Raw genomic sequence first — 17,382 nt, forward strand, 5'->3', positions numbered from 1 at the left:
AATCACTTTTTAAAAATCTCAAAAACCATGAAAAACTAATTAATGATATTAAAAAGCTACATAGAAAACATTCACTCAGTGTAAAAGAAAGTAGTAAAAGAGGATTAATAAAGGAGTAAAAAAGACATGAGATATAGAAACAAAAAGTAAATCAGATGTAAATGCAACTATGTTAATAATAATATATGTGAATGGATTAAATAATCCAATCAATCAAAAAGTTATCAGATTTGATTTAAAAAACATGACCCAACTTCACGCTATCTGCCAGAGACACACTTCAGATTAAAAGACAAACAGACTGAAGGTTAAGGATGCAAAAAGATGTAATATGAAAAAAAAAGTCAATCACAGAAAAACTAGAGTGCATATACACAAAATAGGCTTTGAAACAAAAAATGTAAATGAGACTTTAAAAGGGACATTTAATAATGATAAAAGGGCCAATTCATTAAGATTTGGCAATTATAGGGGCACCTGGGTGGCTCAGTGGATTGAAGCCTCTGCCTTCGGCTTGGGTCGTGATTCCAGGGTCCTGGGATCAAGCCCCGCTTCGGGCTCTCCACTCAGCAGGGAGCCTGCTTCCCTTCCTCTCTCTCTGCCTGCCTCTCTGCCTACTTATGATCTCTGTCAAATAGATAAATAAAATCTTAAAAAAAAAAAGATTTGGCAATTATAAACATACACGCATCAAACAGAGCACAAAAACAGAAACTAAAAAACATAAACAGAGAAAAAAGACAATTCAACAACAAAAATTAATGCTCCACTTTCAATTAACAGACAGATCAACAAGAAAACAAAACTGCACAACATTTAAACCAACTAGATCTAACAGACATCTATATAATGTCTGTTAATCTATAGAACACTTCACCAAACAAAAACAGAATATACATTCTTCTCAAGTACACATGAAACATTCTCCAGGAGAGGCCATGTGCTAGGCTATTAAAGAGACGTAAATAAATTAAAAGGATAGAAATAATACATCATGTTTTCCAAACACAATGGTATAAAATTAGAAATAAAAACAAGGACATATTTAAGAAATAGATTTGTGGGAATTAAACATACTCTTGTACAATCAACAAGTCAAAAAAGAAATCAAAAGGAAAATCAGAAAGTACTTTAAGTTAAATGATAATGAAGACACAATATATTAAAACTCATGGAGTACAACGAAACCAGTGTCTACAACATGGCAATTATAGCTATAAATGCCCATGTTAACAGAGAGATCTTAAATCAACGACCTAACTTCAACCTTAAAACACTAAAAAGAAGAATAAACCTAAAGCAAGTAAAAGGAAGGAAAGAGTTAAAGTTAAAATAGAAATCAAAGAGAGAACAAAAGAAAAAAAAGAGAGAGAGAGAGAAATTAACAATCCCAAAAGCTGGTTCTTTGGAAAGAATCCTTTAACTTGTTGATCAGCAATACAAACCTTAAGCTTGTTTGGCCAAGAAAAACAACACAGTCAAATTACTAGAATTAGAAACCAATGCTACTATCAACCTTAAAGAAATAAAAAAGACTATGAAAGAATACTAAGAACAACTGCATTTCAACAAATTAGGCAATTTAGATAAAGTGAACGAATTCCTTGGAAGATACAAATTACTGAAACTTAACTCAAGAAGGAACAGACAATTGAAGAGAGCTTTAACAACTTCAGAGACTGAATCAGTAATCAAAAAACTTTGCACAAAGCAAAGGCTGAGCCTAGGTGGTTTATAGAAGAGGAGGAAACACCTCCTAACTCATTTTATAAGGCCCACATTATCTTGACACTAAAACCACAGACATCACAATAAAACTACAGACTAATATTTCTTATGAGTATGGATTTAAAAAAAAAAAAAACTCAACAAAATACAAGCAAACTGAATCTAGCCACATTTTAAAAAAAATTATACACCAGACCAACTGAAATTCATCCCAGGGATGTGAGGTTGGTTTAACAACCAAAAATCAATTAATATGATCCATTACATCTACAGAGTAAAAAACAAAAATAGAAGGGAACTTCCTAACCTGATAAAGGGCATCCATTAAAAACCCACAGTTATATCATACTAATGGGGGTAAAGATTGGATGCTTTTCCCTAATATCAGAAACAAGATAAGACTATCTGTTCTCACAACTTTTCAAAATATTGTACTGGAGACTACTCAGGGCAATTAAGTAAGAAAAAGAAATAAAGGGATCCGTACAGGAAAGGAAGAAGTAAAACTACCTCTATTCACAGGTGACACAATATTATCCTGAAACCACTAAAAAAGCACTGGAACTAATAAACAAGTTCAGCAAGGTTGCGGGTATTAAGACCAATATATAAAATACAGTGATATTCCTATACATTTTCAATGAATAATATAAAAATGAAATTAAGAAAATAATTCTTTTCATACTAGCATCAAAAAGAATAATACACTTAGGAATAAACTTATAAAGTGCAAAACCCGTACACTTAGAACTATAAAATTAGTGTTGAAAGAAATTAAATTATCTAAATGAATGGGAAAAATCCCATGTCCATGAATCAATGGCCTAACATGTTAAGATGCAATATTCCCTAATCTGACTTAAAGATTCAACACAATCTCTATCAGGATCCAGCTAACTTCTTTGTAAAAATTGACAACCTGATTCTAAAATTCATATGGAATTCCAGGGGACCCAGAACAGCTGAAACAGTCCTTAAAAAAAAGAATACAGTCAGAGGACTTGCACTTCACAAAATTAAAACTTATTACAAAGATTCCCTAGAGAATTCTACCAATCACTAAAAGAAGAAATAATACCTATTCTCCTGAAGCTGTTGCAAAAAACAGAAACAGAAGGAAAACTTCCAGACTCTTTAGACAGCATTACTCTGATCCCCAAACCAGGCAAAGAACCCACCAAAAGGAGAATTTCAGACCAATATCCCTGATGAATATGGATGCTAAGATTCTCAACAAGATCCTAGCTAATAGGATACAACAGTACATTAAAAAGATTATCCACCATGACCAGGTGGTATTTATCCATGGGATGTAAGTGTGGTTCAACATCTGCAAATCAATCAATGTGACAGAACAAATCAATAAGAGAAGACAGAAGAACCACATGGTCCTCCCAATTGATGCAGAAAAAGCATTTGACAAGATACAGCATCTGGTCCTGATTAAAACGATTCAAAGTATAGGGATAGAAGGAACATTCCTCAACTTCATAAAATCTATCTATGAAAAACCCACAAAGAATATCATCCTCAATGGAGAAAAGCAGACAGCCTTCCCTTTGAGATCAGGAACACGACAAGGATGCCCACTATTGCCACTCTTGTTCAACATAGTACTAGAAGTCCTCGTAACAGCAATTAGACAACAAAAAGAAATAAAAGGTATTCAAATTGGCAATGAAGAAGTCAAACTCTCTCTCTTCGCAGATGACATGATACTTTGTATGGGAAACCCAAAAGACTCCATCCCCAAACTACTAGAACTCATAGAGCAATTCAGTAATGTGGCAGGATACAAAGTCAATGTATAGAAATCAGTTGCTTTCTTATAGACTAATAATGAAAATACAGAAAGGGAAATCAGAAAATCAATTCCATTTACTATAGCACCAAGAATCATAAGATACCTGGGAATAAACCCAATCAAAGAGGTAAAGGATCTGTACTCAAGGAACTACAGAACACTTATGAAAGAAATTGAAGAAGACACAAAAAGATGGAAGACCATTCCATGTTCACGGATTGGAAGAATAAACATTGTTAAAATGTCTATACTGCCTAGAGCTATCTATACTTTCAATGCCATCCCGATCAAAATTCCACTAGCATTTTTCAAAGAGCTGGAACAAACAATCCTAAAATGTGTATGGAACTAGAAGAGACCCCAAATTTCTAAGGAAATGCTGAAAAAGAAAAACAAAACTGGGGGCATACCTTGCCTGATTTCAAGCTTTGCTACAAAGCTGTGGTCACCAAGACAGCATGGTACTGGCATAAAAACAGACACAGAGACCAGTGGAACAGAGTAGAGAGCCCAGATATGGACCCTCAACTCTATGGTCAATCTTTGGCAAAGCAGGAAAAAATATACAGGGGAAAAAAACAGTCTCTTCAATAAATGGTGCTGGGAAAATTGGACAGCTATGTGTAGAAGAATGAAACTCGACCATTCTCTTACACCATACACAAAGATAAACTCGAATGGATAAAAGACTTCAATGTGAGGCAGGAATCTATCAAAATCCTAAGGAGGACATAGGTAGTAACCTCTTCGACATTAGCCACAGCAACTTCTTTCATATATGTCTCCAAAGGCCAAGGAAACAAAAGCGAAAATGAACTTTTGGGACTTCATCAAGATCAAAAGCTATTGCACAGCAAAGGAAACAGTCAACAAAACAAAGAGGCAACCCACGGAATAGGAGAAGATATTCACAAATGACACTATAGACAAAGGGCTAATATTGAAGATCTATAAAGAACTCCTCAAACTCAACACACACAAAACAGATAATCACGTCAAAAAATGGGCAGAAGACTGTGAATGGACACTTCTCCAAAGAAGACATACAAATGGCTAATAGATGAAAAAATGTTCATCATTAGCCATCAGGGAGATTCAAATCAAAACCACATTGAGATACCACCTTACACCAGTTAGAATGGCCAAAATCAACAAGACAGTAAACAACAAGTGTTGGAGAGGATGTGGAGAAAGGGGAACCCTCTTACACTGTTGGTGGGAATGCAAGTTGGTGCAGCCACTTTGGAGAACAGTGTGGAGATTCCTCAAGAAATTAAAAATAGAGCTTCCCTATGACCCTGCAATTGCACTACTGGGTATTTACCCCAAAGATACAGATGTAGTGAAAAGAAGGGCCATCTGTACCCCAATGTTCATAACAGCAATGGCCACAGTTGCCTAACTGTAGAAAGAACCAAGATGCCCTTCAATGGATGAATGGATAAAGAAGATATGGTCCATATATACAATGGAGTATTATGTCTCCATCAGAAAGGATGAATACCCAGCTTTTGTATCAACATGGACGGGACTGGAGGAGATTATGCTGAGTGAAATAAGTCAAGCAGAGAGAGTCAATTATCATATGGTTTCACTTACTTGTGGAGCATAAGGAATAACATGGAGTACGTTGGGAGATGAAGAGAAGTGGGTTGGGGGAAATTGGAGGGGGAGATGAACCATGACAGACTGTGGACTCTGAGAAACAAACTGGGGGTTTTGGAGGGGAGGGGAGCGGGGGGTTGGGTGAGCTTGGTGGTGGGTATTATGGAGGGCACGAACTGCCTGGAGCACTGGGTGTGGTGCATAAACAATGAATTCTGGGACACTGAAAAGAAATAAAATTTAAAAAAGAGAGAGAAAAAAAAAAGCAAAAGTCACCAAAGATAGTGTGGTACTGGTAGAAGGACAAACATGCAGATAAGTGAAATAGAACTGGGAATTAGGAGAAGGGAGAAGGGGAGGGGATAGGGGAAGGAGGCTTTTTGGCTAAAGGATATGGGGTTTCTTTGTGAGGTAATGAAAATAGTCTAATCAACAGTGGTGATGGCTGCACATATCTGTAAATATATCAGAAACGACTGAATTGTACACTTGAAACGATGAATCACATGGTACATGAATTATATATCAATAAAGCTGTTTAAAAATCATGTAGAGACAGGAGATTTGAAGAAAACTTTGAATCTTAATTCAGTGTATCAGATGTAGAGAATCACTGAAACAGAGTTGGAAGAGTCTTAAAGGGTTCTACACCTCATTACCCAATAAACGAACACTTCCTATGATATCCCTAACAAATTGTCCTCCAGCAGTTCTCAATCTCAAGTTCACTTCACTGCTCTGTCTGAACTTCTCTTCTTCCACTGCTGTGGCTGCAGTGCCTAGAACAGGGCCTGGCTCCCAGAAGGTACTCCATAATAACTAGCTGACTGATATCTTTTGAAGGGGAACTAATATAACTCCAACTATAAGAACAGTCTTCCACATAGAGGTCCAATATTCAAACTGCTCATGGTCTCGTCTCAGTAAACATACTTCTGTCCTCACAAAGGCATAGAAGAGAGACTTCACACATATGTGCAACATTTTAAATATTAGATGTTACAAAGAAGCCCTCCAAGATTCTCATTATAGTAAGGTTTCTTGTTCTTTACTGCTTTGGCCAAAAACCTTACTTTTTTCTTATCCCCAATCCATCAACTTCGTTGGCTTCACTTTCTTTTTACTTTTTTTTTTTTTTTTTAAGATTTTATTTATTTATTTGACAGAGAGAAATCACAAGTAGGCAGAGAGGCAGGCAGAAAGAGGGGAAGCAGGCTCCCTGATGAACAGAGAGCCCGATGCGGGGCTTGATCCCACGACTCCGAGACCATGACCTGAGCCAAAGGCGGAGGCTTAACCCACTGAGCCACACAGGTGCCCCTCGCTGGCTTCACTTTCAAACTGTATCGTCAAGTAGACCATTCTTTACCTCTTTCATCACAAAAATCCTAGTCTAAACCAGTATCATTCTTTCTTGGGTTACAATATTCTCTACTGACTTCCTTGCTTCTACTCTTGACTCCCTATTTTTTCCATACCTAAGCAGTCTAATTATTATAAATCAAGTAACATCATGCCTGTCACACTTAAAAATAAAAGCCAAAATTCTTAGTATAGCTTGCAAGCTACTCCATCATTTAACCCTGGGTATCCTATCTAATCATACCTCCTATCATTCCTTCCTTTGCTCATTATACTCTGGGCAATCTCCTTATAATTCCATAACATATAGTATGCTCTTTGTACTTGATGTTCTTTCTGCCTAAAATACTCTTTCTTCAGATTTTTGTATAACTTACTCTCTCAGGTCTCTGCTCAAATATTATCTCCTTACAGAGAATTTTTAAGATGCTATAAGTAATACTGCAGTTACAGGAGGCAGCTGCCTCTCTCCAGCTGCCAATCTCTATTCCCCCTACCTCATTTTTCTTAAAAGCACGTACCATCATGGGACATTTTCTATATTAGCCTTTTCTGCATAACAAACTATCCCAAGCCTTTATCCCAAGGCTAAAAACAATGGTTTTTTTATTCTCACTATTCAATGGATTAAGCTGGGTGGTTCTTCTGGGTTGGGTTAGGTCTGCTATAACTGGATGATTATAACCTGGATAGGATACCACGGGCAAAATGATGGACTGGGACCTTGACTGCACAGCTAGGCCGCTCTCACTTGCCTTTCATCCTTCAGGATCTGAGCCTGGTTTTCTTCATATGGTGGTCTCCAGGTTCTAAGAGGGTAATGGCTTGAAGCTGCAATACTTCTTGAGCTCTACTATATCCTATTGGTCAAATCAAGTCACAAGGCTAGCCTAAATAAAAAGGGTAAGGAAACAGACCATCTCTTGATGTGAGGTGCTGTAAAGAATTTGTAGACAATTTTAACCTAACAAATTATCTATCTACTGTCTCTCCCAGTGGAATATAAGATCTGTGAAGGCAAGACTGGCTCTCTTTTCAGTGTCTAGTATATGTCTGGCTTGTATTATATACTCAATAAATGTGTGCTGAATGAATGAATGACCATTCACATGACATTGCTTTCAGCTTTTCACCATCCTGTTTGCTTTCCTTTGAATACTACTTAGTTTGTCAGGATCCTTCAAAATTTGGGATATAGAAATGGACACAAAATTTTACATAAGGTCTAACTGCCCAAGCTCTGTACAGCAGGAAAATAAGTATCAGGTGAATGAATGAATGAGTGAATGAATGACAAGCACAAAAGACTACAGTAACATTCAATCTCATAATACTGATACCCTGCATCAAGTCCTTTAAGGCAGCTTAAGAATCCACTGACATATTTTAGTGACTTTTACACTGCTGAGTCTTATAGGCTTTGAGACCAAATATACCCCCATGGCTCCTTTACATCTGAAACACTGCCAAGTCTCTGTCCTGTATTTACACAATTGATTTAGGGGACCTAAAAGAACATTACCTTTATCCCTATTGAATTTAAATTTAATCTCTTCTAAATCATTGATCTCTCTAGTTGATCATTTCCACTGACATAAAAACCTGCTCAAAACTGCTCAACAAGCTTCCAAAAAGCATATTTTCCAAGTAAAAAACAAAGAAAACAAAAGAAATTCTTTCCCTTAATGCCACATCCCTACTTTCTAGCTACTATTCCATTTCTCTCCTTATCTTCCTTATAATACTTCTAAAGAAAGCTGCTTATATAAGCTAACTCAACTTCCCCATCTTCCTTTCACTTCTCAACCCACCACCAATTAAATTGTTTTATAAGGTCATCAAAGTCTTCCAAAGTTGCAAAAATACTATGGATCCTCTTCTCTGTCTTCATCTTAATGATTCTCACAGTAATATTCAGCATAGCTGATCACTGGTTTCTTGAAATATATTCCTCTTTTAGCTTCTATGGCACCATTCTCTTCATTCTACTCATTTTTTTAAGTATATCTACGAAGTCACTGAAGAAAAAGACACTCCAATCTTTTAAAATTTTGAATGTGCCAAAAGTAGTAAAGAAGAAGGAACATAAAAGAGGTGAGTCAGATAGAAAACAAACAGTATTGCATGGAGCACGGGGTGTGGTGCAAAAACAATGAATTTTGGAACACTGAAAAGAAATAAAATAAAATGAAAAAAAAAAAAAGAAAACAAATAGTAACACGGTATAAATATATTCAAATGTAACTAAGTACATTAAATGTAAAAGAACTAAAACTTGTATTAAAAGTCAAAAATTGTCAGACCTCATTAAAAAAAGTAAAGCGCAGGGCTGCCTGGATGGCTGATTCAGTTGAGTGACTGATTCTTGGTTTTGGCTCAGGTCACTATCTCATGGGTCATGGGACTGAGCCACATGTTGGGCTCCATGCTCAGGAAAGAGTTTGCTTGGGGATTCTCTCCCTCTGTCCCTCCTCTAACTCAAATGGGTGTGTGCACATGGCTTTTTCTCTTTCAAATAAATAAGTCTTAAAAAAAATTAAAACCCAACTGCATGCTTCTTAGGAAAGACCAACTTCAAACTTCAAAAATAAAGATATAGAAAGACTGAAGAAAAAGACTGGAAAAGATATACCATGTAAACACTAACCCAAGTTAGTGTTTACATGGTATAGTTACAAGTAAAGCAGACTTTACGGCAAGAAGCATTACTAGATATGAAGGACGACATTTTAAAATGAGGAGGGTTCAATCCACAAGGAAAATATAATAATTCTAAATTATCTGTCCCCAAATCATATAATCATATCACCACAATAAGTAAAGCAAAACAAACAAAACCTAAATGGAGAAATAAACAAACATACAACCATAGCAGGTAAATAAGAAATGAGCAAGGATAGGAGGGAGTCCAAGATGGTGGAGTAGGAGATCTTAATTGTGTCTGGTCCCAGGTATTCAGCTAGAAGGCTTTCATATCATTCTGAACACCTGCAGACTCAACCAGAGATAGAAGAAAAGAATAGCTTCAAGTTTACGAGTAGAAAAGTGATGACTTTTTGTAAGGTAGGAGGTGCAGAGAAATGAATCCGAGGTGATAAATGAGAAGACAGACCTGGGGGGGGGGGGGGGGGGAGCCTCCGTTAGCCTGCTCCTGGCAAGCGGTGGAGCAGCGGAGCATAAAATCAGAACTTTTAGAAGTCTGCTCCGGTGAGGGACATCACTCAGGTGGCTAAGTGGGAGCCGAAACCTAGCTGGGACAATGTGGTCTCAAGACCCTCGGGTCACAGGAAGACTGAGTGCAGCAGAACTCCCAGGCATCAGAACAGGGAAGCCAGCTGCAAGAGCGAGCCCAGGAATGGGCTCTCAGCTCGGGGTTGCCATAAACTGCAAACTGCAGCACAGTTAAGCAACTGCTCCTGAGCAGGGGCCCAATAAGCAGGAGAACCAGCAAGATCACCCCCAATTTCCTCCCGTAGGAGTCTGCAGGGTTTGGAGATTCCAAATGGGCTGTGTGCTAGAGATAGAAACACCGTGACCTGGCGAACATGTAGTGTGGCCTCGAGCTTTCAGCTCCAGGCAGAGATTAGGAGGCCGCCATTTTCATTCTCATCCTCTAAAGCTGCACAGAAAGCCTTCAGGGAACAAAAGCCAAACAGAGGAAACAGGAGATTACTTAACTTAGCCTGGCCTCCTGCCAAGTGAGGTGCAATTCTGCCTGAGGCAAAACCACTTGAGAATCACTGCAACAGGCCCCTCTCCCAGATCAGCAGGAACATCCAGCCAAGACCAAGTTTACTGATCAATGAGAACTGCAGAACTCCAGCACTAAGGGAATACAGCACATAGAATTCATGGCTTTTTCCCCATGGTTATTTAATCCATTAAGTTCAATTAAAAAAAAAATATTTTTCTTTCCCTTTTCAACCAATTTCTTATCAACTCCTTTCTTAAATCTTTTTCAATCTTCATTTTTACAGTTATACTGTATCCCTTTCATTGTATTTAATCTTATTTTTGTGTATATATATAAGTTTTTCTTTCTTTAAAATTTTGGGATGCAGTTTCTTCTAACAGACCAAATTACATCCAAAATCTAGTGTATGGCATTGTTCTATTCACCTGTCTGACCATATTCCCTTTTTTTGTTGTTTTGTGATTTTTTTTTCTTTTCTTTTTCTTCTTCCTTTTTGTTTAGTTTTGTTTTTGTTTTTTTTTGTTTTGTTAAAGTCTTTTAAAATTTTCATCTTTAGGGATGCCTGGGTGGCTCAGTTGGTTAAGTGCCTGCCTTCGGCTCCAGTCATGATCCCAGGGTCCTGGGATCAAGTTCTGCATCAGGCTCCCTGCTGTGCTGAAGCAGGAACCTACTTCTCCTTCTGCCTGCTGTTCAATCTCTCTCTGACAAATAAACAATAAAATCTTTTTTAAAAAAATGTATCTTTACAGTTACATTCTATCCTTTCAATAGTAATTAATTAATCTTATTTTTTAATATACATTTTTCTTTACAATTTTGAGATGTAGTTTCTTCTAACAAACTGACCAAAATACCCTCAGAAGATAGTGTATTATTCTGTTCTGTTCACCTGTATATTTATATCCCTTCCCTTTTTAAGGGTTCTTTTTTTCTCGCCTTTGAATTTCTACTTTTACAGAGACATTCTAACCTTTCTTTGTATTTAATTTTATTTTTGTACACAGATAAATTTCTCTTTCTTTACAATTGTGGGATCTCATTTTCTAAAAAGCAGACCAAACTACACACAGAATCTAGTTATTGCTCTATTCTGCTCACCTGTCTGATTATATTCTCTTTATCTCTTTTTTCTCCTCCCCCAACTCTGGTTTCAGGTTGATTCTGATTTGTTTAGTGTCTATTTCTCTGGGGTTGTTTTGCCATTTTAGTATTTTGTTCTTTCATTCATCTATTATTCTCTGGACAGAATGACAAGATGGAAAAACTCACCTCAAAAAAGAGAACAAGAGGAAGTACTGATTGCCAGGGACCTAATCAGTATGGATATAAGATGTTGGAACTAGATTTCAGAATAATGATTATAAAGATACTCGCTGGGCTTGAAAAAAAGCATAGAAGATACTAGAGAATCCCTTTCTGGAGAAATAAAAGAATTAAAATCTAACCACATTGAAATCAAAAAGGCTATTAATGAGATGCAATAAATAATGGAGGCTCTAACTGCTAGAATAAATGAGGCAGAAGAGGGAATTAGTGATACACAAGACCAAATGATGGAGAATAAGGAAGCTGAGAAAAAGAGTAATAAGCAACAAGTGGATCATGAGGGGAGAATTCAAAAGATAAAAGAAACAATATTAGAATAATTGGGACCTCAGAAGAAAAGGAAAGGGGGGGGGGCAGAAAGTATATTAGAGCAAATTGTGACAGAGAATGTTCCTAATCTGGGGAAGGAAACAGGAATCAAAATCCAGGAGGCACAGAGAAATCCCCCCTCAAAATCAATGAAAATAGGTCAACACCGCAACATCTAATAGTAAAACTTACAAATTGGAGACAAAGAGAAAATCCTAAAAGTAGCTCAGGACAAGAGTTCTATAATCTACAATAGCAGAAACATTAGATTGGCGGCAGACCTACCCACAGACACCTGGCAGGCCAGAAAGGACCAGCATGATATATTCAGGGTGCTAAATGAGAAAAATATGGAGCCAAGGATACTTTATCTAGCTAGGATGTTATTCAAAATAGGAGTGATAAAAACCTTCCAGGACACACAGAAACTAAAAGAATTTGTGATCACTAAACCAGCCCTGCAAGAAATAGTCAAAGGGATCCTCTAAGCAGAAAGAGCCCCAAAGTAGCATAGACCAGAAAGAAACAGAGACCATATACAGTAACAGTCACTTTTCATGTAATACAATGGCACTAAATTCCTTTCTCTCAATGATTACTCTCAATGTAAATGGGATAAATGCCCTAATCAAAAGACACAGGGTATCAGACTGGATAAAAAAGCAAGACCCATCAATATGCTATCTGCAAGAGACTCATTTTAGGCCCCCAAGATACCCCCATATTTAAAGTGAAGGGGTGGAAAACCATTTATCATGCTAATTGACATCAAAAGATATCTGGGGTAGCAATCCTTATATCAGACAAATTAGATTTTAAACCAATGACTGTAGTAAGAAGGAGGGAGGGAGGACACCCTATCATATAATTAAAGGGTCTACCCAATAAGAGGATCTAACAATTTTAAATATTTATGCTCCTAACATGGGAGCAGCCAATTACATAAGCCAATTAATAACAAAATCAAAGAATACATTGATAATAATACAATAATAGTAGAGGACTTTAACAGCCTCCTCACTGAAATGGACAGATCATCTAAGCGGAAAGTCAACAAGGAAATAAGGGCTTTGAACGACACACTGGACCAGACAGACATCACAGATATATTCGGAATATTCCATCCTAAAGCAACAGGATACACATTCTCCTCAAGTGCACTTGGAACATTTTCCAGAATAGATCACATAATGGGTCACAAATCAGGTCTCAACTGGTACCAAAAGATTAGAATTACTTTGCTAAGGCTGCTACATATCAATGAGAATGAACACATTCCTGCTCCACATTACAATATGGATGATTCTCACAAGGATAAATATTGACTGAAAGCAGCCAGATGCAAATGACTACACACATTCAAAAGAGGCAAAACTAACTTATGATATTATAAATCAAGACAATGTTCGTTCTAGGGATGAAGCAGACTGGGAGGGCTCATGAAGGGGATTCAGAGGTGTGATGATGTCCTAGTTCTTGACCTGGATGCTGGTTATACAGGTGTTTGTAAAAATTTACGTAGATATATACTTAATGATTTGTCTACTTTTCTGACTATATACTTCAATATGAAGTATACTTAAAAATAAAAAGAAGTAAGGAAAGATTGAGGAGAAAAGTGATTTCTTAAAAAGTAAATTAAATTACATCACTCTACTGCTTAAAAGCTAACGGAAACTTCCCACTCTCTTTAGAATCAAGTTCAAGTATTACACAGCACATATGTGTGTTTCATTATCAGAAAGCATACCTGCAGATTTCAAAATGTGAACACCACCTCATTTCAGGCTATCTCTCCCCTTACATATTATATCTCTAGCAAGCTAGTTTTCTTTCAAGTCCTTAAGCTCATTATTTTCTTTCTTCCCTTAGAGCCTTTGCATATGCTAGTTCCCGACCTTCCAACCATTCTTCACAGAGATAGCTTCTTTCCATCCTTTAAGTCTCTCCTCATAGAGGTCTTCCCAGTCACTTTATGTTAAGCTGCCTCTTTCTCATATTCTATATTTCTGCCTACTGCACCCTTTACCACAATGTGAAATAGGTTTACTTGTTTTTTGTCTGTCCCTCCATCAGCATACATGCTCTATGAAGACAAGGATGTAGTTGTCCTGTTTTACAGTTAAAGCCCCAAGGTTTACCACAATATCTGGCACATTAGAGAAGTTGAGTAAATATTTTTTGAAAGAATGAAAGAATAATTATAGGTTGTTTCATATCAGTGTAATAAAATTTTTCATATGATCATTATGTATTAGTTATCAATCTCAATTCTATTTTACCTGTACATTTTCTTTGTATACCATCTTTTTATTCACTTGCTTACTCATTCATTCATGAAAAAAATTAAGAGTTTAAGTATCAGCAATAGAGATTATAAAAATGAATAAGCCATGTTCTTTACCTTTTAAAGATCACACCATTTATCAAAGAAAATGAATATGGATAAAACAAAATTATACTTTTACCAAAAAAGTTATTAAATACAAAAACTTAAGTCTAATGAAAACGTTAAAATAAGGGGAAGAAAAGATGAGACCTTTGAAAGAAGTTAATAGTCTAGTTACAGCTATCAAAAAAAGGAAACCAAGCTAATTAGGCATGACTTTTTCTTAGTGAATTCATTTTGACTCTTGGCGATCATGTCCTTCTTTTTGTAAATGTTTACAATACACCTTTTAAATGTACTATATCATAATAAATCGTAATATATTATTACCAGGACTTTCTGTCAAATTTAGCTTCTTCTACAATGAGAGTAATTAGTGAAAATCCCTTTACTTTGATTTATTTTTAGTCCCAATATTTAATTTTTATTTAAATCTTATTTTTTGAAGATTTTATTTATTTATATGAGAGAGCACATGAGAGAGAAGCGAGAACACAAGCAGTGGAGAGGGAGAGGGAGAAGCAGACTCCCCGCTGGGCAGGGAGCCCAAGTGAAACTCGATCCCAGGACCCTTAACCGACTGAGCCATCCAGGTGCCCTATTTAAATACTATTAAAGAAGAGTGACAGTACTGTATGTTTATTGAAAGGGGGCATAAATGAAAAAGGAATGAGAATCTCTGCTGTAGGCAGGCAGATTTCAGTTAAATATAAGGAAGAACTTTCTAGTACTTAGAGCTGCCTACCTATAGGCTTCCTATAAAGCAGGAAGCTCTCCACCACTAAAAATCTTTAAGGATTAGACAATGTCTAATTGGACATTGTCCCCATGATACAGCAGAAACAGTCTTGACTTCGTAGGCATCGCTGTTCACATCAGTGTCTCTCAAACTATGGTGAAGACGCACTTGTAAAGAAATTTCCATTCTGTGGTAAACTAATACATTACAAATTACAAAAGTATCACACATTTGGATGTTACTACAATGTCAAACTGCCATAAGGGTTTCTTTTGACTTCTGTTCTTAACTCGTTGCATACCGGTAACAAATTGGCCCATGTGAACAAGCAAACTATACTTTTGAGTAGCACCGAATTAGAGAGTTTATGAGAGATTAGTGAGGTTCTACAGCTTTTCAAATTTACCTAGTCTGTCTTCCTTTATATTAAGTATAATGTGAACTGCTTATTTCCTAACAATTAACCTCTCTCTTCAGCAATTTAAAAAAGCATAACCTAAAAGATATTAACCTGAAAGCATTAGATCAACTGAGATTTTATCTCACTAAACTGAATAGCAAAATATACTTTTTACCAAAACACATGTGAATGCTCATTTAAAACCAGTTACAAAAAATTTATTTTCAGCCATCCCCACACCTAATTTTCTCATGTTACCTTCTTTGCAAAAACTGATAATGAAATGTGTGATAAATTATAGTTGATTACACATTTGAAGTTCTAACTTTGTTTTACTCACTGGCAGCAAAACCAGAAGAAAACTGACTTGGGGATGAAGTGGGGGTACATTCATGAATTTCAGAAGCATGGAGTAGAGGATTTAAGTTTTTGAAACTACCTATATAATACTCGGTCAGTGCTGACCTGGCCAAAGCAAATATGATAAGGAATTAGGAAAAAGAGTAGACAAAATTAAAAGTTGCCTATTCTCATATTTCCCCAAATACTTCTAGCTTTCTCTATCCAAGGACAATGAGACATTCTTGCTTAAAACCTGGTAACTTCTCATTGAAAAGAAAAGAAAACAAAACAAACCACCTTCCTTCTCAAGAGACCATTTAAGGATTTATGCATTATCATCTCCCAACTCCATCAATCCATGAATACCTTCCCTCCAGTAATGCCAATATTCCTTAATTTACCCTACTTTTTACTAGAGCAGGAGTTCTTAACTGTGAGCTTATGCGTGGGTGTTGGGAATCTATGAGCTCTGAAACTCCAAATGTTTTTAAAATTGTGGGTGAATGACCAATTACATGAACAAAATGTCCAGTTGTTAATACATTCCTAGAGGGTACAATAATCCAAAATGATTAAAAGCATCTTCCTGGAGTGAAAAATGTGATCTGAATAGAAATATAGGGTACAGGTTCTTCATTAATTGAATAGGCATATAAAGATACTATATTACTTAACAAAAGGACTTTAGAAATAAATCTCTTCATTTTGTATAAAATAAAATTGACATTTGGAGAGGTTAAGGGAGTATTCATGGTCATACTGGTAGTTAGAAGGCAGAAGCCAGAGAAAAACAACAGCCTCTGGCTTCCAGGTTCATTCCCTTACATCCTGCTACCTATACAGGGCCAGAATGGGTAACAATAAGCATCCTACAGGCAATCAATCCCACTTCTGATAAATATATAACCTCAGAGTAAATCAAGTAATTCTGTAAATACTACTGGCTCACAGGACACATATTTTCTTTCTTTACTAAAGATATCTAAAAATACAATTTCTCTTAGATACATTTTAGAACTTGCTTCCATCCCAGTAGGCACAATCAACAACTTGTCAATCATCTGAAAAACATGAGTGCCTGATTCTACTGCAATCAATCAGAGAAGGGCATACACTTGACCTGGAAAGGACAAAGGATGTTTAGTAGGAGAGAGAGGGCTTCAAGCAGGCACTTTAAACACATTTCTTTCTGAGTCAATCACTCTGAAAGCCCACAATGCGAAGTAAATTAGTTGAGTGGATCGTTCAGTAACTGTTGAGGCTATTTAGAAATTTTAAGCAAAATCTCTTTTCAAAGTTTAATCTCTTGTTTATTCATACTAAAGAACAGCAAATAAAAAGCCAAAGATGATGTTTAGTGAAAAGAATTTTTATAGTACATAATTAAGTGAGAAAACTGAAAAAGAATGTCCTACTTTGGTGTCAGTTATGATGTGCAAAAATCTAAGATTTGTTTTTAATTTTTTTCAAAAAAATTAGAAAACTGAAAGTCTGTAAATAAGAATCCAAAAAACCCTTTACTCTCTTCCCCTTACCACACCCTTGACTTCTGAAATACAGTGCAACTTTCTACCATCTGTTATTTTAGAGAAGAAACAGTAATGAACATATGGGCTTTCCCTCTCAAGCAGCTGTAGTGTAGTTAAAGTTATAATAATTGTCTTTCTGTAAGATAAATTTACAT

At 36.3% G+C, this 17,382-nt stretch overlaps 1 protein-coding gene across 2 annotated transcripts in view; it reads right to left on the minus strand.

Moving 5' to 3' along the window:
• The window catches only part of LOC111147007 (DnaJ heat shock protein family (Hsp40) member C15), an 83,825-nt gene that overhangs the window by 17,198 nt on the left and 49,245 nt on the right, over positions 1–17,382 (minus strand). The window lies entirely within an intron of this gene.

The sequence above is a fragment of the Enhydra lutris genome, unplaced genomic scaffold, assembly GCF_002288905.1.
Source record: "Enhydra lutris kenyoni isolate GAN:26980312 unplaced genomic scaffold, ASM228890v2 scaffoldscaffold15, whole genome shotgun sequence".
Classification (NCBI taxonomy): Eukaryota; Metazoa; Chordata; class Mammalia; order Carnivora; family Mustelidae; genus Enhydra; species Enhydra lutris.